The sequence below is a fragment of the Saimiri boliviensis genome, chromosome 3, assembly GCF_048565385.1.
Source record: "Saimiri boliviensis isolate mSaiBol1 chromosome 3, mSaiBol1.pri, whole genome shotgun sequence".
Classification (NCBI taxonomy): domain Eukaryota; kingdom Metazoa; phylum Chordata; class Mammalia; order Primates; family Cebidae; genus Saimiri; species Saimiri boliviensis.
The window spans coordinates 85,805,802-85,825,355 of record NC_133451.1 but is presented as its reverse complement, the minus strand read 5'-3'; the positions used below and the strand labels follow the sequence as shown (position 1 = coordinate 85,825,355).

General features: G+C 33.8%; 1 protein-coding gene and 1 pseudogene across 4 annotated transcripts in view; one reads left to right on the top strand and one right to left on the bottom strand.

The window, feature by feature from the left end:
• Positions 1–19,554, bottom strand: part of GRID2 (glutamate ionotropic receptor delta type subunit 2) — a 1,500,723-nt gene that overhangs the window by 940,685 nt on the left and 540,484 nt on the right. The gene's annotated exons all lie outside the window — the stretch shown is intronic.
• Positions 17,527–18,357, top strand: LOC141583949 (small ribosomal subunit protein RACK1-like; annotated as a pseudogene).

The window sequence follows — 19,554 nt, the reverse complement described above, 5'->3', positions numbered from 1 at the left end:
GGGAAAAACTGAAAGTCTTTCCTCTAACATCTAGAACACGAGAAAGATGCCCACTGTCAATACTGTTATTCAGTATAGTACTGAAAGTTCTAGCTAGCACAATCAGACAAGAGAAGGATATAAAAGACATCCAAACTGAACAAAAGGAAGTCAAATTATCCTTGTTTGCATGATACTATCTTACATTTGGAAAAAATCTAAAGACCCCATAAACTATTAAAACTGATGAATAAATTTAGTAAAGTCGAAGAATACAAAATCAACATACAATAATTAGTAGCATTTCTAGATGTGAACAGTGAACAATGTGAAAAAAGTTTTAAAAATCCCATTTACAATAGTCACACATAAAATTAAATACTTAGGAATTAACAAAAAAAAGTGAAAGCTCTCTATGATGAAAACTATAAAACACTGGTGAAAAAAATGAGGAAGACATCAAAAAATGGAAAAAAAATATTCCATGTTCATGAATTATAAGGATCAATATGGTTCAGTACAGATTCAATGCACTCCCTATCAAAAGTCCAATGACATTCTTTAAAGCAATAGAAAAAAAAATCCTAAAATTTATATAGATTCACAAAAGACGAAGAATAGCCAAAGCTATCCTAAGCAAATATAACAAAACTGCAAGAATCACATTACCCAACTTCAAATTATCCTACAGATCTGTAATAACAAAAACAGCATGGTACTGGCACAAAAAACAGACACACAGACTAATGGAACAGAACAGAGGACTCAGAAACAAATTTACACACTTACAGGGAACTCATTTTTGACAAAGGTGCCAAAAATGTATACTGGGGAAAAGATAGTCTCTTCAATAAATGGCCCTGGGCAAACTGGATATTTATATGCAGAAGAATGAAACTAGACCCCTATCACTCTTATACAAAAATAAAATCAAACCAGATTAAAGATTTAAATTTAATGCCTCAAACTATAAAATTGCTACAAGGAAACATTGGAAAAAATCTCTTGGGCTTTGGTCTGGGTGAAGATTTCTTGAACTACACCTCACAAGCACAGGTAACCAAAGAAAAAATGGAAAAATGAGATCACATCAAGTTAAAAGGCTTCTGCATAATAAATGATACAACCAACAAAGTGAAGAGACAACCCACAGAATGGAAGAAAATATTTGCAAACTATCTACCTGACAAGGAATTAATATCCAAAACATATAAGGAGCTCAGACAAATCTATAGAAAAAAGTCTAATAATCCGATCAAAAATGGGCACAAGGTTTGAATAATTTCTCAAAATTGGGCATAAAAACAGCAAACAAGTTCACGAAAAGGTGCTCAACATCACTGATTAGCAGATAAATGCAAATAAAAACTACAATGTGATATTTATCTCACCTCAATTAAATGGCTTGTACCTAAAATACAGGTAATAACAAGTGCTGGTGAGGATGTGGGAAAAAGAAAACCCTTGTACATGGTTGGTAGAAATGTAATTTAGTACAAACACTATTGAGAGTTTGGAGGTTCCTCAACAAACTAAAAATTGAGCTGCCATAAGATCCAGGAATTCCACTGCCCATATAGAAAGTATATGTCCAATAGCCCAATAGAAGGAAACACAGTATATTGAAGAGATATTAGCACACTTATAGACACTTACGTTAGTTTCAGCACTGTTTACAGTAGCAAAGATTTAGAATCAAAATAAGTGTCTATCAACAGATGAGTGGATAAAGAAAATGTGTACAGATACATAATGTACTATTCTGCCATTAAACAGAGTGAGATCTAGTTATTTGCAACCACATGGATGGAACTGGAGAGCATTATGTTAAGTGAAATAAGCCAGGCACAGAAAGGCAAACATCACAGGTTCTCACCTATTTGTGGTATATAAAAATAAAGTCAATTGAACTCATGGGCATAGAAAACAGAAGGAGAGTTACTAGAGGCTGGGAAGGATAAAGAGGGGCTATGGTAGGGGAGAGAGGTGGGAGATGGGAATGGTTAAAGGGTAGAAAAAATAGAAGTAATGAATAGGACCTACTATTTGATAACACAATAGGGTGCGTATAGTCAATAGTAACTTAATTGTACATTTTAAAATAATTTAGAGTGTAATTGGATTGTTTGTAACTCAAAAGATAAATACCTGAGGGGATGAATACCCCATTCTCCATGATGTGATTACTTTACACTGCATGGCTGTATCAAAACATCTCATGTACCCCATATATATACCTATATGTACCCACAAAAATAAAAAAGCATAATTTTAACTAAATATTCCTAATCTATTTCTATGATTCTTTTGCTTTAAATATATGACCTCCTAGAAAAATAAGGGAAGCTATTAATTTCAAATGATTTAATCTCCCCACTACTGCAGCCTTGCAAAAATGCTGAGCTAACTGATTATGTCATTTCGGTATTACCAGTTGTAACATTTTTATTAATGTATTCCTGTTTATAACATTTTCATTTTAGTCTCTTAAAAAGTGGCATGAACAAATTTCTTTGCATTAAGAAAAATATTAAACTGTAACAACTAATAGAAAAATGTAAATCACAACTACCTAAGGATTTCTTATAGGCTACAAATCTAATTCTCACTTATAAAGTTGATGCCAGCAGTTTATATATGAAATAATATATCTTTTTAAATTTTTGTGCCTTTAATTTAGCTTCTCTTGCAAATGTTCAAAGTATTTTAATTCCATCACATTGCTCAAAGATATATGTTTCCCTAGGACATTTTAAAACTGTAAAATCTCATGTAGGGCTTCAGATGGATTCAAATGTTAAATTTTTTTCTTGAGTCTCAGATTTAACCATTTAACCATAATCCGGTTAACAATGGGTAAAAAAAAAAAAAAAAAGTTATTTTGTTTTCGAGTTGCTTGAGAAAGAGAGAGAGAGAGAGAGAGAGAGAGAGAAAGAGAGAGAAAGAATGAATCTTGCTTTAATCAATGCTCTATCCTAAGAGACTTGAAAACATTTAATCGTGATTAATATCCAAAAAGTCATTTCTAATTCTACATTATCTCCTTTCTTGTTTTGTCTGCCAATGAAGGAGGAAGAGAAATATGAAGTTTCTTTACTCTTCTACAGCATCAAGAACTCTCACAACATACATTATGAAATACAAACCAAAGTCTAAACATAACAACACCAAGTCATGTTTACCAAATTTGTAAATCAAACTAAGATACCTTATTAAAAGGACTGAAAGAACTGAGGAGTATCTCTTCAAGGATGCATCAAGAAATGCTAAAATTACACATGCTCGCTTGAAAGACACAATTTTGCTGCCACAGCATTCTCAGACACACCGATTCGTAAGCAGGCCAGGGCACAGATAAGCCATTGTGTTAATCAACAGAAAAGGAAAAGGTTACATTGTAAAGTTTTATTTGTATTGTTGGTAGTGGTAACTATAGAACTCACATAAAGACTAATCTTAGTGGCTTTAAATAAATCCATAGCATTTCAGAAAGGTGATGACAGAGGGAATAGAGATCTAGGAGGAGAGGAAATGATCCTAAAAAGGAGAATGAAAATGGGGGCTAAAGTTCCCTCCTCACCTTCCACGGAGATTGAGCAGGTATTTCTTCCAGATTACAAAATACAGAAGGATGTTAATTTACCACCTTCATATAGACAATAACACTCTAATGCTTTATGTCTAATAGAACATAGGCTTCCATGCCATTTTCTCCATGTTAAAATGTTACCTTTAAAGCTATGTTTTCAAAGTTACATTTGATAATAAAAATGTACATGGAAGCTTGTTCAACATTTTTGTTTCAAATTACATCACACACAGAGATAAAACATTTTAATTTAATATTAATTAGCCAAATGAATTATTAACATTCATCTCGATGTGTATTTATGCTGGGGATTGTTTGATTTGCTAAAAGCTATGAATACTATATATGCAGTGCAGAGAACTTGCATCCATATTGCAAAAATCAGAATAAATTATCTCAAGTGTGGACTATTATCATAAAAAGATGTTTCATACTTTCAAAGACACACATCACTTCCATCTGGTAAATGGTAACTACTAAAATATTTATAAATATCACATCATAATTTGCATGTCACACATGGTAGTGATATTCAATTTTTATGTCTCCCAATTAAAAGTAATTATGTATTGTATAATACACAGTTATCCATTTGTATATCTAACAGGAAAATAAATGATTTTCTTAATATCACCACAGGGATTACTTTCTCATCCTGCTGTGCAAATAATGTCAATATAATACTGAAGGAGGTAAAACACCATGGCTTTCTGAAGTTTGTTTGTGTTTGTTTTGAATAATGTAATAGAACAAATTGTTTCTAGACAGGTTTAGGTTCATAATTGCTGACCTCATTTTTTATAACGTGATTTGAATTGAATGCCTGAATACCGTGTAACACTTAGTTATCTCTCCTAGGAATAAAGTGTATAGTCAAATGATGTATGTAAAAGAAGCAATTCGTCATAAATACCTTGAACAAGAACTTGAATTCACGGCTCAATCATAAATCATTCATTGTTTAATCACAACAACTAGATTGTTAATTTATACTAGAGCATGTATTTGCATGCAATTAAATAGGTGATGAGAACAAATAAATCCTATTCTAAATCCATCTACTTTTTACCAAATAAAACATGGAGAGGCAGAGTATAAATGGTATATTGGTATGCCACACCCCTTCTTAAATTAACTTCTGATTATAAAAGAAGTGATGAAATACCTTTGGCCATTTCTGATCACCAAAAGAAATATTTTCTTGGGCTTGTATGCTTTTCATTTTATTTAGACAGAAATTCAGAACATAAAATTAAAATATTAACCACTGAATATTTTTTTAAGGTTACATTTGATGAGTAAAAATATACATGGACATTTTTTTTTTACCCGAAGTGTACAAATACAGGCTACATCAAGAGCAGAATCACATACACAGTACAGTTTTTCCATTTTTTTTTTTTTTGAAGGTAGTATTGAAATCAACCTAATAATCCCATAGCGAGTTTTTCTTGGGTAAACATAGAAATGGACTCTTTTGATCATAAAGCTTGAAACTCGTATTTGTTTTATTTGAGTTCCTTCCTCAGGAAAGGATACCCAGTCCTCTTAAAAAGTATCAAAGAACTGGCCAGGCACAGTGGCTCACACCTGTAATCCCAGCATTTTGGGAGGCCGAGGCGGGTGGATTACAAGGTCAGAATTTCAAGACTAGCCTGGCCAACATAGTGAAATCCCGTATCTACTAAAAAATACAAAAAATTAACTGAGCATGGTGGCATGCGCCTGTAATCCCAGCTATTCAGGGGGCTGAGGTGGAGAATCGTGTGAATTCGGGAAGTGGAGGTTGTGGTGAGCCCAGATAGCACCATTGCACTCCCACCCAGTGTGAGACTCTGTCTCAAAAAAATAAAGTAAAATAAAAAAAGTATCAAAGAACTGAAACTCGGCACATCGTTGAATCCAGACAATGAAACACCAAGCCCCTTGTTCCTCAAGATTGTGTCGTTATCCTTCAGAGTTCCTGTTTTCTACATTTCTTCCCTGCTATAGAAAACCCTAGTTTTTGTATTTCAGGGAGATAGATTTGAGACTGAGCTCCCATCTCCTCAGATACAGCACCCAAATAAGGTCTTCTTTCTTGGCAATACTGCTAGTTTCAGTCATTGGCCTTCTGTGCAGGCAGCAGCAGGACCCAGACTGAACCCCTGATGTTTCAATAACCCTATGACTTCCATCATAAAATTTACTCAAGCAATCCTCCCTTGAAGATTTTTGACTTTCTTTTGAAGAAGATTAATGCTTTACTATTTCAAAGATTCCTTTTCTATTCCCTCACCTGTTAGATTATTACATTATATTTCTTTTACTATGGGACTATATTGTAGTCTGTGGTATATCAAAGATTAAACCACGTCAATTAAGTGCATTTATATGGTCTATTATATGGTCTATTTTAAATTAACATTTAACATTTTAAATTAAAATGTGTGTGTGTGTGTGTGTGTGTGTGTGTGTGTGTGTGTGTGTGTCTTTAATTACGTTTGCTAGGCTAGGGCCATCTTTCTGCTCAGCCTCCACATTCTAATATCTCCTACACCAAAATCATTTTCCTTGATATTTCTGCCTCCTTACATTTTCCTAAAATAGAAATGGACATGAAAATAATTTGTAAACTGTAAAATATAATAGAGCAAATATTTGCTCATTCTTTTTTTAAATTTGGTTATTACTTATTCATTCAAATATGTGTTAAGTAGCTGATGTTTACCATGTACCATCCCAGTGGTTCTCAAAATGTGGTCTAAGGACTCAGTATTCATCAAACCCATTCAGCTTCTCATATGAGGTCAAAACAATTTTCTTAATAATACTAAGATGCTATTTGCCTTTTCATTCTCATTCTTCCATGACTATACAGTGGAGTTTTGAACATTAGCTATGATGGCTAATAGAATGTGTGTTAGTATATTTCTCAATTTTAAAATTTTCTCAGCTTTAGTTCCCACTGTGCTAAAAATCAATAGCTATAATCCACATATACCAGTGCCAGCAAACATTTTCTGTAAAGGACAAGATTGCAAAGAGTTTAGGCTTGACCAACCATATGATCTCTGTCACTACTCAACTCTGTTGTTACATTGAGAAAACAGCTATAGATGGTATAAAAATAAATGGCAGTAGCTCTGTTCCAAAAAACACGATTTACACAAATAAGACATTGGTTGTATTTGATTTGCAGGCTATAGTTTGCTGACCTCTTATGTAAATGAAAGCTCTTTTGGTCCCACATATTTTTTAAGAATATAAAGGGGCTCTGACATCAAGAACTTTCAAAACCACCATCAAATTATTCCATAATCAAATTAAGCCTGTGATCTGCTGTCAAGGAGTTGTCTAGAGGTAAAGTTAAATACAATATACTGGGATTCCTATTACATGAATAATGTAAAAGACAATATGGAGTGTGAAGGGGAGTGTATACACTCACTACCATTTTAAAAAAATTAAAGGTTTATATGTATGCATACATTTGTATATGCAAATTGTAGGAAATGTACTGGAAGGAAATTGCCACAGATGTTTATCCAAGTATTCTCAAATGTTTGTGGCTTCAGAATCACCTGGGAGTAAGAACTGGCATGGGTCCCACTTTAAAAATTCTTCTTATGTCTGGCATTAGGCTACAGCCTATGAAATCCACCTTTTCAACAGACTTCATACAATTCTGATGCAGAAGGCAGTAAGTAAAACTAATGTATAGCCACAAACATATGAGAAACAGCATTATAAGCATTATCTGTAGAATTTCCTGAACCAGAACTTTCTCTGTACTAGATAGATAATATAAACAATTATAAACATGTTTTATAATATTCTTGCAGGCGTCTTTACCTACTGCTAGCTACTTTTAGCTTATCTGACTTTATTCTTCAATTTCTTTATTCTCTTACGCAGTCTCCAAAATTAATTAGTGTATGCATACAACACTTCGATTTTCTTCCTCCTTCCTACCTTTGCTTTGGCACTTTGAGATACTTGTCCTATCTTCAACCTCATCTTAATTTGTTATTTTTTTTAGCTCTTTCAGCTGCTTGTTGTATTTTTTTTATTATTATTCTCAACCCTTGTATTGCCTCCTTGCAGTAAATTTTACTTTGCATTGAGCCCTGCCATATTGTATTAAAATTATGTGATTCTTTGACATATCTCATCATTAAAATAAGGTATCAGAAAAGCAGAGCTGTTCAGTCTTTGTTGTATTACAGAGTTTCTGATGTTCCGTAGGTATTCAACCCATGCTAACTGAATTGAAGCAACAGAGTCTCATCATACATTTCCAGGGCAGAGTTACTGGGCAGTTTCACTTGATACATTACCCAGAGCTATGTTTTATTAAATCTCATTCCCAGAACATTCTGCACATGTCTTTTTACACCTTCTCATCCTTTGTTCTCCATCCCCATCACAAAGGCCAGGCAGACCTAAATAAGTATTACAGGCCTCATTAAGATAAAAATGAACTGTCCAGAAATAATACAAAGAAATATTAGTACATCCCAACCTACCTATAATCAAGTAGTTCTCTAAATCCTTTTCTACATTTGAAATAATGTGTTTCGTTATTGAAAATCATTTGCTTAATGTCCCTCTTCTCTGATGCAACATAAGCTGCTTGAGGGTATAAAGTGTGTCTGTCTTATTCATTACCATATTCTCAGTAATGCAGCGCTTGGCTCATAAAAGACATTTGCATATTGCCTGATTAAACGACTAAAATTCCCATTCCCTGATTTCTCCACCTCATAAAAGGACTAATCTTTATGCCAGAATGTGGAGATCACCTATAGACAATATTCCACCGTGATAATGCCGAATGACAACAATACATAAGGCTTAACTGAATACGAAAGAAAATGAAAATAGGAGCATTTCAAATGTTTACGGTAAAAAATGGTTTTATTATGTCTTTGCCTGAGATACAAAATAAAATTTCTCTGACAAAACAAAATAAAATATATGAAATAAAAATCAAAAGAAAGCCTCTCATATTATCGAAGGAAATATTGATGATATTCATTGGAATGGCAACAGCTTTTGATCTGGAACTAGCATTTCTTATATTGCAATATAAATATAAAGGTACAGGGGAAATCCTTTAAGTTGACACTGACAAGGAAAAAATATTCTCTTAACCAATTTTAAGTAGATATTACTCTGACATAGCTGACATTCTCAAATCAATGCTGTTAAAAAAATGAATTTGGGACCTGATGTATTTGACATGAATCTATATGATTTCAACAGGTATCTGTAAAAACATCCTTTTAAAAAGCAATTTGTTTTCCATGTCATGATGGTTGCTCTTGCGGAAGTTAAAATGTGCTGGTATTGGCTCAGGGATGCTCGTCACCCACAAAAAACTAACCAGAGGAAGATTCTAGGAGGCTCAGTGCTCTGCAGGAGTGTGTTGCCACAGCCACCAATAAGTTAACAGTGACAAGTTGCTGCCTAAAGCTCTTCTTTTTAACATCCAATATTTTGAGAATAGTCCACTCTTTCAGTATGCTATTAATAAAAAGTCATAATACAATTTCATTCTCAATTATCTAATATTTTAGCATATGGGATATAATGGCCTTTAGAATTGGTTATGCTTTTATTCTTCATATGCAGCTGTTTATGTGGTGGTAAAAACTTGCATATGCTAGGTAGGGCATATGTGATTACTCCTTGTGTCTGAATAAGTATAGTTAAGTAACTTGCTACCTAGAATTAAAGAAAGATCATTAAGTGTCATTCCTGAACTACAGGGCAATAAGAAGTGATTTGCTAAATTGTTTATTAACATTATTGTCATTGTTATGAGCAGATGAAAGAACAGATATTCATTCTTGACAGCCCTTGATGGAGTTTAGAGTTGAAGTACATGTCTCAATACATCCCAGAGTCTTGTATAACTTTAGACTCTAATGTTCTTTATCAAAATCTCACTTGTATTATGCAATATTTATGAAAAACTACCAAAAGTCCATGTCAGATGATTTTATTACAGACTTCCACCACTCCTCTGGAAGTATGTTGACAGTCTACCTCTTGCCTTTGACTTAAACTCAATCATCAAGAGCTGTGAAGAGTTATCCTCCATTGTTGTAGCTCCTGTTAGTACTCGTCATGCTGTGTTGAATTACCTTTATGTTTCTGACTTGCACTAACATATACTTTAAGAAACAACTGTTGGACATGTCCTATTAAATTTATTCTAGGGATTTTGTAAACATAACATCTACTGTATCTTGCAATACATCTTTTAAAGTCAGTTATATTGACATTTCTCTGTGACCTAATTAATGTGTGTTTTTTTTTTTTTTACTTATGGACACTGAATACTGTAATTGTTAAAAGTGTGTTTACTACTATGTCTCCTTGGATGCATAGAGAAAAAAGTGCAGGCGAATAATAGGACTAAACAGATTTTATTATTATTATTGTGACAGAGTCTCACTCTGTCACCCAGGCTGGAATGCAGTGGCATGATCACAGCTCACTGCAACCTCCACCTCCTGTATTCAAGAGATTCTCCTGGCTGGATGTGGTGTCTCACTGCTGTAATCCCAGGACTTTGGGAGGCCAAGGCAGTCATAGCACCTGAGTTTGGGAATTTAAGACCAGCCTGGCCAACATGGTAAAACCCCATCTCTACTAAAAATACAAAACTTAGCCAGCCATGGTGGTGAGCACCTGTAATCCCAGGTATTCGGAGGCCATATTAGAAGACTTGCTTAAACCCGGTAGGCAGAGGTTGTGGTGAGCTGAGATTGTATCACTGCACTGCAGCCTGGACAAGAGAAGGAAACTCTGTCTCAAAACAAAGCAAAACGAAACAAAAATAACGAAGAGAGATTCTCCTGTCTCAGCCTTCCTTCCAAGTAGCTGGGATTACAGGCAGGCACTACCACATCCGGATATATATATATATATATATATATATATATATATATATATATTTATATTTTGTATTTTTGGTAAAGATGGGGTTTCACCTTGTTGGTCAGGCTGGTCTCAAACTTGTGGTCTCAAGTGATCAGCCCTCCTCAGCCTCACAAAGTGCTGGGATTACAGGCCTGAGCCACCACACTCGGTTTCATTTTTATTTACTAATCTTTCCTTGGTTTTTATTTTCTTATGTTTATATTTATATTCTCAAAATACCTTACTTATTTTATCCATTTTTACATATAAAGCATATTAATAGAATTTATAGCCAATATTAATATTTATTGCATCCTTTTTATACACTAATCATTGCTGAAACACTATTTTATGCACTATATCATTAATCTTCAGAGCCACATTAAGATGTAGGTAGCTGTTATGTTCTACTTAATTTTTTATTTGTGTTTATTTATTTATATAGACACAATTTATTTATTTATATAGCAATATGGGGTCTTGCTCTGTCTCCCAGGCTAGAATGCAATTGGCGTGATTTTTCCACATCCTGTGCAGCACGTTGTTTCCTGACTTTTTAATGATCGCCAATCTAACTGGCGTGAGATGGTATCTCGTTGCGTTTCTCTAATGACCAGTGATGATGAGATTTTTTTCATGTTTGTTGGCTGTATAAATATCTTCTGACAAAAACAAGCAATAGGGAAAGGATTCCCTATTTAATAAATGATGTTGGGAAAACTGGTTAGCCATATGCAGAAAACAGAAACTGAACCCCTTCCTTACACCTTATAAAAAATTAACTCAAGATTGATTAAAGACTTAAATGTATAAAATAAAACCATAAAAACTCTAGAAGAAAACCTAGACAATACCATTCAGGACATAGGTATGGGCAAAGACTTTATGACTAAAACACCGAAAGCAATGGCAACAAAAGTCAAAATTGACAAATGGGATCTAATTAATCTAAAGAGTTTCTGCATTGCAAAAGAAACTATTATCAGAGTGAACAGGCAATCTACAGAATGGGAGAAAATTTTTGCAATCTATCCATTTTACAAAGATCTAGTATTTAGAATCTATAAGAACTTAAATAAATTTACAAGAAAAAAAACAATTCCACCAAAAAGTTGGCGAAGGATATGAACAGACACTTGTTTGCTTTCTTTTAGTTACTTACACCTGTTTCAACATTTACTAAAACAGAGCGTAAAAAAGGGCTAGCAAAATTTGGAAAAACAATGTTTTTTAATGTTAACTTCTTACCAAAATCACACAAGAGAAAAAAGAAAAATGTAAAACTTCATCAGTTAAGAGTTAATTGTGGTGAAAAAAGTTATCACCTGTAATTAGTTAGAAGTCAGAAATGTAGGGCATTTATAAACAGATATGAATTTATTTCCTTCAGGGCTATAAAGCAACATAAACTAATTATTAACAAATACTGCCAAATAATGATTGTGACAAATCCACTTTAAGTAAGCAATAAGAGACACAAAATTAGCACACTATTCTGTACAAGTGCTCTAGTAGACTGCTTAGACCAACTTGCTTTCTTAAATAAGTTTCTTCTTAAGTTTCTACCTAACCCAATTAAAACTATTAATTTACTAATTCTATCAAAGGTAATTTTCCTACAGATCTCTATAATAAAATCATTATGAAATATTAATGATTTTAATTTAACAAACCTAGTTATCAGTGACTGGTAGAAGAATCATAGCAGATTTAGATACTAAAATGAGTATAGTCCTATTTCGATTTTAGCAAATCAAATGTAATCAGCTTTGCTTTTATTTAGGAAACAATCCTTTACTAATATCACCAATTACTTGAGGAATTGTAGGGGAATACAGTTTCTCAGGCTTTTTAGTTGGAGATTCAAGTCCAGGAAGCCTAGCAGGAAGTCTATGAAACTGAATGTCTAATAGGAATTCTTACATATCTATTAATGTGATAATTTGGGGAAATATATTTAGACATTGTCAACATTCAAAGTTTACTGTCAAAATTGGCTACTGACCTATAGATTCATACCAAACAAATGACTTGAAACAGTATTCCTGCAAGTTTAAAACAGAAGGAAAACTGTCAGCAATATAAGAAGCTCTATTTTAAATAATTTGAAACATAAAATAGCAAACTAGATGTATTTTAGTTAAAAGGAAAGTTCTTATATCCATCTCTTCATATATCATTCATTTTTTAATTCATTGAGTATTTACACTGTTTTACTCCTTCTTAAGGGCATCAGATGTGACAATTCTGTGTGGGTCCTTGCCATTAAAGGGTTTCTCAGAAATATTGGTGCCTTGGCTGGAGAAAAAAATCATATTTAAGATAATATGATTAAAAGCTATTTAACACTTAAACAAAATCCAGTAGTGTGAAGATACTATCAAGAGGGTAGAAGATCGGGTCTTGAGGAGGCGGGGTGGTGGAAGTAGCAAAGGGCTTCTTGGAGACAGTAACATTAAAAGGAATTGGGAATATGTTTAACAAAAACAGAAGAGATATAGTAATAGAAATTGACTCCCTCCATTTATTTTTTTAATCTCACAATCCCTTTACACTGCTCAAAAGCATCGAGTTCTCCAGAGTTTTGTTTATGTGGATTATATCTGTTAATGTTTATTACACCCAAAATTAATCTGATAATTTCAAATATAGATATGCTTATTCATTCATTAATAAATTCATTAAACATTATATAAATGAAAAATATTTTTAAAATAAATATTAATGGTTTTAAATAACACAGAACAGTTGAATTGCCTAACACTTGCAAATCCCTTGGTATTTAACTTAATATGAGTAAAACTAGATTCTTACATCTGATTTTCTACTCCATTTGTTAAGAAACATATGGAATGAAATATAAAGAAAGCCCAACTTTATACAGGAAAGTAACTGGAAGGGAGATGAGTATTTCAATAGCCTTCTCATATAATTTTGTATATTTCTGATAAAACATGAAAACTCCTCTTTCAGTTAGAATATGGAATCTGAAACATATCAATGTACTCTTCTCAATGAACTCATAGTATCTGGAGGCCACACCATGAGAACACTTGAAGATAAAGGAAACAACATTAGATCAGTAAAAATAATTACCAATCTATAAAATCAGATTGCCTAAGTCTTTCCAATTTTTACATGAAAAAGCTCATGTTGTAATACTGGACATTTTAAACCAACTGATTTTCAAATCAACATAAGGTTTTGTACAAAAGTACTAAAGTAATTTAAACATGTTGATTATTTTATACAGATAATTATAAATTATAACAATCAAAGCTAGAATAATGCAATGCAAGGAGTCTAGTAAACTTAACTCCTACGATTCATGCATTTGACATATATTTATTAAAAGCCTTCTAAGTCCTAGGTACTATTGTGGATACTGGACATACTATATTGAATAAAACAGACAAAAATAGCTCCTTTTTGGAACTTATATTTCAGTGGGAATAACAGACCACAAACAAGATAATTAAGTAAAAAAATAAAACATGTTATGCAGAAGTACTAAGGATGACTATAGAGCAGGAAGGAAGTTAGAAAATATGGTGTCTTTGGGATTGGTGGTTGGAATGTCATTAGATGGTACATCCAGGAAAAGCCTCAATGAGAGAGGAAGATTAATGTAAAGAGCAAAAGAGTGTTAGGAAGCAAGCCATGAAGCTATTAGGAAAAAGGATTTTCAAGGCAGAGAATAGCAGGCACAAAGACTCTAAGTTGGATGCATGCCTGGTCTGTTTAAATAAAGTGAACAAAGAGAAATAAGTAGAAATGAATTCAGAGAAGGTAGGAGGAAAAGAGGAGATTAAGCAAGGTCAGATTACATAGGATTTCTAGCTCTGAAAAAAGACTTTGGCATTTACTCTGAATGAAATGGGAAAGTACTGAGAATTTTGAGCAGAAGGGTGACAAGATACCACTTGTGTTTTAACAGGATCACTCTGGCTGCTGCACTGAGTACTCACTGAAGGAGTGCCAAGTTGGAACACTCAGGATATTTTCAGCTACAAGTAGCAATATATCAAACTAAAAGTGGCTTAAGCAGTTGGGACATTTAATATTTCTCCTAACATGGGCTCCAGAAAATGAATTAACTAGATCTCCAATGTTGGTAAAGACCTGAAGGCTGCATCTTTTTTTTTTTTCCACTGATGGCACAATGTCCAGGTGTCTATTGAGCATTTCTTCAGGCCTGCATAAGGGTTGTCTTGGCTTCTTGCATATGATGCTATTTTGACAACATGAATTCTTCTGGGGGTGGAGGTGGCTCTCATTTATATGGGAATAATGTGCGTCCTAGCCTACTAAAATATCTACCCTTAAATACCCATGTGTGAATGAGAACAGTATGACCATGATTGGTTTTAGCCTTTCTTGTGTCATGTCACATAGCAAATAATAATGGGTGTATGAGGCGTTGGAGTAAACAGACAATATTGCAGAAGGCTGAAGGTGATCTGTTCAAGGAATTTGACCATGTTAAGACTCACTTTGCTGTCATTACGGCTGAAGAGATTTATGTCTCAGAATATTTGTAACCCACCTTGGTTTCACAGCACACCTGATAAGAAGCTCTGGCTTAGACAGCACTGCTGCATATGTTCATGTAACTTGGTACTTGGCCAAGAGTTCTAGTATAGGTGGAAGGTCAATCTGTACTCTTCTCAACAGGCTGTGAGCCCCAATGGAAGGTGCATTGTTTTCTGTTCATCATCCATGAGTCTATAGGATGATTTCTTATTGTAATTTGCACAAAGGTGCTCTTCAGGTTAGTTGTTCCCTGGTTTACACTACTGACTTTCCATCCCTGGTCTGCACTTAATACCTAAACTAAATCAGAAGAGGTGGGAGATTGTCTGCAAAGTATCTAAGTGTCTACCATAGAAATATTTCTTAAATGGGCAAATCTACATTAATATATTTTTATTAAGAAATTTGTGAATATTAAAAATAAGTTCTGGATTATACACTTTCATATATTTATCTAGTTATGTCATTATTGCTATAGCATCAATGTGTTTATAGTTTTTCTAATAATTAACCTAATTTGATATTTTAATTACAAAGGAGTACTTCTTAGATTTTCCTAAAAAACAAAATCTAAAGGCAAAGTTCAATGTTTATAGAGGTAATTTAATTTCTTAGTCAATCCAAATTACTAATATTAATTTATACAGTAGTGTATGAGTAGATATATCAGCAATTAACATAATCTAAAAGAGTAACCTTGCTACATATAAATGCAAAGGCTAATGGCCTGATAAGGTACAAAGGCAGAGTTTTTTTAAAAGAGTAATTCATGACTTTCAACTTTTATTACATTTTAAAATAAATAATAAACGTTTATTTTCAGAAACACATGTTAATAATGAATTCATTCTCTTGAGAATATAAAACCCTAGTCATGGAAGTAGCACCCAAGACAGAAGTATTTTCTTAGCAAAAAGTGTGCCACAGGTACCAGGGAATATCTGGCAAAAGAACTGCTAGAAACAAACAAACAAAAGCCATGGGGAAAAAAAATCATAGCTACTATACAGCAGAGACTTAACATTTTGAGATAATAAAGAAGATCATGTATTTTTCAAATACATAATAACTTTTAATAACTTCTATCAAATATAAGAATGTAATGGCATCTTATGGATTTTATTTTTAAAAAGGAAGAGAATCGGAGTCTAAGCAGGCAAAAATGCCTTTATCTACATCTTTCTTAGCCTACGGGTCAAACTCCTAACGTTCCTGTTCACCTGGCCCAACCTTCATTATCTAGCTCAGACATTTCAGAGATATTTCACTTCATCCTATCTCCCCTGAATCACCAGCAATATTGACGAGCCTTTTGTATTGGCTATTATCCATAATATTAGTTATTAGGCAACCCCATAGACACTGTCCTTGTTCTTACCACCACCAGTCCTTATTCTCACTTTCATTGTCAGCACTGGAAGGAACTACTGATAGGATGCAGAGAATTCTGGAGTCATCACAAAAAGTACCGCCTGTCAGGCACTGAGGTGAACAATGCATGCTTCTGGGAAAATAATCACATCCTTCTTATATAATATTTTTGTGGCCGTTTTTGTATCCACTGGAAGATAAACAAAATGGGCTTAGGAGAAATTTCAGAGTTTATCAGATTAGTACCTCTTTACCAAACAACTAATTTATCTTATTCTTATTACAGCCATACTAAAATTAATCATAATTCAAGGAAGATGTAAGATGTTGTTTATAACACAATGATCTAGATATATTTTTAATCTAGAACTTCTGAATGATTGCTTCTAACAAATATAAATATTATTCAGGTGACAAGAAGATGGATTGGAGTTGTCTCGTCGAACAGACCTGTGTTGCCAATCATGTTCCAACGTTTCTATCTGTGTGACTATAGACAGCCTAATTTGCTTCCCTGAGATGATTTGTCTCATGTCACCTATTATGGATTCAATAAATTATTAATGTCCTTTAACACATTTAGCAAATATCAATAAATTAATCATGTATAGGATGTTAGGGATTGGCAGCAAATAAGAGATAAAAGTCTGTATAATTTAAATATAAAAGGCTGCTTTTTCATTACTTACTTATTGTCAGAAATTCTGCCATGAAATTGTCATAGTTCTTAATTTTAATACTTGTACCAACTGTGTAATCCTTTTATAATATATATATAGATATATATATATGTGTGTGTGTGTATACACACACACACACACACACACACACACACACACACGTCATATGTGTATATGACTCATAAAGGGCAAAGGATTCAACCCTCTCCAAGAGAATCTCCAAGAAAAATATCTATACAATTACCTTCTCCAATATTGCCCTTCGCATAGACTCTGAATTAATGAAACTGTTCTATCCTATGCCTACACTTTGTATTTTTCATGTATTAAAATTTTCCTGCTTGGCTCACTTTTTTGTGGCAGGGCTGTGGCAGATCTGGCTGTGGTGTTTGACCTCTGGTCTCTCTGAGCTATCCAGTGGCATCCTCATTGCTGGCAGTGACACTTGCCCTCACTACCACCATGACAGACCAGATGACCCTTTGTGACACTCTCAAAGGCCACAATGGCTGGGTAACCCAGATTGCTACTACCATGGACATAATACAGTCCACCTCTCAAGACAAAACCATCATCATGCGGAAGTTGAGCAGAGATGAATCCAACTATGGCATCCCACAGCATGACCGGAAGGTTCATTCCCACTTTGTCTATGACAAAATCACTTCTTTAGATGGCCACTTTTTCCTCTCAGGCTCCTGAGCAAGAAACCTGTGCTTCTGCGATCTCACAAAGGACACCAATATGAGATGGTCTGTAGGCCATCAAGGATGTGCTGAGTGTGGCCTTGTCCACTGACAACAAGCAGATTGTCTCTGGATCCTGAGATAAAACCATCAAGTTATGGTTATAACGGAGTATATACAATTGTGTCTTGCATCCACTTCTTACCTAACAGCTTCAACAGTATCATCTTTGTTGCTGAGACAAGCTGGTCGAGCTACAGAATCTGGCTAACTGCAAGCTGAAGATCAACAACATTGACCACACAGGCCGTCTGAACACTGTGACTGTCTTTCCAGATGGATCCCTCTGTTGTTCTGGAGGTAAGGCTGGCCATGCCATGCTATGCCATGGGATCTCAACAAAAGCAAGCACTTTGATATGCTGTTTGATGGGAATATCATCAATGTCCCTTGCATTAGCCTCAACTGCTACTGATTATGAACTACCACAGGCCTCAGCATCAAGATCTGGGATTTAGAAGACAAGATCATCATAGAAATGAAGCAAAAAGTTATTGGCACCATCAGCAAGGCAGAGCCTCCCCATTGCACCTCTCTGGTCTGCTGATGGCCAGATTCTGCTGGCTACACAGACAATCTGGGGCAACTATGGCAAGTGACCATCAGTACCCGCTAGACATCTGTGACAGAACTTTAGATTTTTTTAACTTTTTGATTTAAAAAAAAACTTCCTACTTTGACCATTATTAACTTAGTGAAACATTAAGAGATGGGGAGAAATTACTTAAGTGGCTGTTCATATTATGAACCACAGTTTTAGCTTCAGTTGCAGGACTGCGTAGCTTGAGGACAAGTTACATGGAAATGGAAAAGGTAATTTCTGCTTTTGGTCTGGCTATGTGTGTTTTCTTCTGACTGAGAAACACTACTTAAAATATCTTTTATGGTGCCTTATTGTGGGGTGGTGGGCCATATGCAGGAAGAATTCCAACACAATTTGTAAGTTGATCACAGTAGAATGATCTGGTTTTCTTGTATTACATTAATGAATGTGGAAGTGAATCCTTGTAGAATTAAAAATATTATATTAAACTTCTATTTATATGATTCTGGGGTATTAACTTAAATCAAGCTCAATTACATAGTAATATGGTCACATTTAACTCTTAAACATTTTTGAGAAACTTAAAAAACACAAACAATTACAAAAATACCATAACAAATTTGTCTGTATACAGAATCCATGATTCATAGAAGTATTTCATCACTTTAACTTTACTTATATACTTTTTTATAAAGGAAATTAAGCATGACAGATAAGATTGTCCACCATTATATTCTCTCTTCTAATCCCATTCCCTCATTGCCAGAGGCACTGACCATGGTAATTTTGGTATACTTCTTTCTGTTGCATTTTGCTCCACATATTTTTGTGTTGGAATTATTTATAAGAAGCACTCATTACTTTAAAAATAAAGAAAATTTTATGAAATATCTGGCTTAGATTATGTTGAATTAAGCCAGTTAAATACATTAATTTAAAATACCTATTTTGGAGTATACCTAAATTTCGAATTGGCCATATATGTGGTTATTTAAATTTACTCTATCCATTTCTTTATTACTGTGTGATGTAAAATTCACAATACTTTATGCATACTTCCATGTATAAGTAGTTTATAATTAGCTGTTTTGTCTTAAGTATATATATTAGAGAAGATGATTTTAGTATAGCTTCTAGATTATCTTGTTAATTTGCAAATTAGATTAATTTTAGACATCTAATCTGATATTATACTGATAC